A 3,266-nucleotide genomic window follows, 5' to 3' on the forward strand; every position below is an offset into this window, starting at 1 on the left:
AATTTTTTTACTTTTGCCATGAACATTATTCATGAACAAATTTAGCGACGATTTTTTATTAATTCTTTAACGATGAACTCTGCAACGAATATTGTTTAGGGACGAAATTAGCGACGGAATTTTATTTTTGCAACGAACTTTTGTAATTTGTGATCGTACGATAAAATCATTTATTTTATTTTTTGATTTTAAACCTAATCAAAAGCAAAATTAATTTTTGGAATTTATACTTAACATTGATTAAACACTTAATAACATCAAAATATTATAATAATATGAAAATGAAATACATTCATCTACATTTTCCACAAGAATGACATAAATATTTTTCTTTATAGTACACATAATGAGAGAATAAATAATCTTGCACAATAACTCATCTTTGCACAATAAATAATGACGACAGAAATGAATAAAAAAAGAATATCCTGCTTTTAGCGACAACACCCATCATATAAATACTGAACAAAACTAAAGACACGGTCCATTGGGTCGCTGAGGCTGATGTATATTATTCCTCAGGAAGTATATGAGAGCGTCGCTTGAGATGAAAGACAAATTCAAACCAGAAAGCAGGCTCATCCATCCAACATATGCCCAAGCACTGTACACGGCATAGATCGTTGATATGAAAAGTGCAAGGCGTTCATGGCTCAATGTGAATGATATACCTGCATGTACATGAACATTGGATCTAAGCAAGCTTACAAACTCAAAAGCACATTAATAGCAGACATCGAGTTAAGTCTTTAAGAGAAAGCCTTGAAGCCATTACCTGCAAGGATGATTACAAGAGCTGTTGTCCAAAAACTTCCATAAAACCACAAGAAGACAGTGCCACAAAGTGCAAGCAGCAAAAGTGCAGCGGCAAACCCCACAAAAATACCCACAAGAACAGCTAGCACCTGAATGAATGCAAACTTCAGTCAGTAAAAAGGAATGCAGCAGAAGCAAAGTGTGCTTAATAGAGTTATTCTGAACATTTCAGAAAGAGCAACTGAGGAATGAATTCTAGGAACATAGACAAAAGAGGATCTGTATCTTACTAGATAAAATCCAGCAACAATACCATGTGGCTCCAAGGAGTTTGGAAGTGACAACAGGTAATACTCTATGCTTATTTTGATTTCTTCTACTTTGACAGGAAGAAGGAGGAGTTGCACATATTTATAAGCTCAGTTCAGGATGAAATATTGACATACAAACATGAATGGATCCAGGGTAACAGGTCATGTCAGGATGGGAAAGGATAACTTGAACCAGCAATACAATAGGAAGTCAATAAAAGTAGCTTGTGAAGCGATGAGTGACTTTTCGACCTAAAAGGAAAAAAGTGATGAGTGGCTTACCGAGACCACAAGAAACTTTACCATGCCGACCATAGCGATAGCTGAGAAAATTCCACACCATATGATAGAAAAGAAAGATGTAGTCCCCATACGTAGGAAAGAATTGATTCCCCTAAGAGTGCAATCCAACCAAATCATTGATAAGAGAAACATTATGTTCCCAAAGTATACAAGCCATTTCAAAACAACCGGGTAGGCCAGCTCAATCTTCACTTTGACATAGTCACGAGCCTTTAGTATGTCACCTTTTAAATTAATGACAAAAGGTCTTTGTGACTCTAGCCACTCTCCAGCTGCCTTTAGGACACACAAAGCTTTCTTCTCACATTTCTAACAACTAAATTGTCAAATATGTGGACATTTTCTATTAGATTTGTTATATGCCCATTCAGCTTGCGGCCCAGGCCACCTTTTCGGCTATTTTGACAATTATTATCACAATCTAGTCCACCTTGTTCTCTCTCGTGGGACATGCCCATAGGAGATGCATTTTGAATATAATCCCCTGAAGATTCCCCAGACAGAACTGGGTGCTCTAATCCCTGAGCTGCATCTGTCCCTTGTTTATCCAAACTCATTAGTTTCCCAATTCCTTGACTCATGCTCTCAGCCGACGCGTTGCTTGAGTGATGACTGTTCACAGTTGTCTCTTTAGGAGGAATCTTCACGTCAGTAGCTTGTCTTCTTTCTTGATGTGTTTCTGAACCCTTCTTTTTGCCATTCTGTGAGGAACGACTAACCCCATTCTTCTGCCGATTGCCCTTCCTAGCCACGAGTCAATATCCTAGGAGATTCTTCCTGGGTTAGGGTACCAAGTTAATACATCCCCATCAATCAAAGTTGGCTTGCCATGCTGATAAGTGTTTTACTGCCATACCATCACCCATATTAAAACAGATGTCAGAGCTTATCTATCATCATTTAGGAAAAATAAGATGCCAACCTCGTTGACAGAGCACACTCCACAACTTCAAGAAAAGCTTGGTCAAGAAGTTTATGCACCTAAAATCGTAATTTATACCTTCCAAAGAGATGCATTTTACAAACTATAAAGACCTAAAAACAGAGTAACATTGTTTTTTTTTTTAATTTCAACGCAGTAGCTTCTAGTTATAATTACAAAAAAGCAAGGGAAAAAAATCAAAGGTGCTAGAAGTTTTGAGAAATCCATGGTCTAAACCCTCCAAAATCACTTGAAGCAGGGGGGCAGCCAATTCCAAACTGAATTACAGGTCAGAACGACTTCACCAAGTAAAGCTCTGTTACCAAAGGCGACTCAACAGTCACTTAGCATAACAAAAGTTGCAAGCTTCCGCTATTTAACCAAAACTACTCTGGGGAACCACAGACATAGGTAAGAACTTTCAACGGAATCGAACTGAACACATTCCCAAGTAAAGAAAAGTGTAAATTCAAGACCCAACAACCAAAAAGTTTACTTCCCCGAGAGCATTGCAAAAGCTCCGAATTTGAACAGTCAGCCCAGTAATTCAGCTAACAGAACCCCGCTGGATACGAAAATCAAAAGCCAAGCAACGCCACTGTCGCACCCAGAAACATCGCTTGAAATTCAGCACGCAACACTAGCACTAAAATCACGAATTTACAACACCAGAACCCCCTTTACCCCAAACTACACCCGAAACAGTCGAGAACGAGCAGGAACGCAGCTAGAATCGAGCAATCAGGCACCCGAGAGAACGGGAGGAGCACGCAATCAAACGAACGAGCCGGCAATCGGGTGGGTGCAAGAATCACGGAACGCGACGACCCCATCCAGCGAACACCAACCGGAACCACCCAAAGGGGGAAGTACCTCGAGGCCAGCTCGGCGGCGCCGCCCCCCAATTCGGACGAGGGAACGAGAAACCCTAGAAGAAATGGCGGCGCCGGAGAGGGGAACCCGAAGGGACGCGG

At 40.3% G+C, this 3,266-nt stretch overlaps 1 pseudogene; it reads right to left on the bottom strand.

The window, feature by feature from the left end:
* Window positions 1–278: 278 nt before the first annotated feature.
* LOC115671636 (uncharacterized) lies at window positions 279–2,125 on the bottom strand (annotated as a pseudogene).
* Window positions 2,126–3,266: the final 1,141 nt, after the last annotated feature.

This window comes from Syzygium oleosum, unplaced genomic scaffold, assembly GCF_021117445.2.
Source record: "Syzygium oleosum isolate NSW1041296 unplaced genomic scaffold, Sole_v2.1 Sole_v2.16, whole genome shotgun sequence".
NCBI lineage: Eukaryota > Viridiplantae > Streptophyta > Magnoliopsida > Myrtales > Myrtaceae > Syzygium > Syzygium oleosum.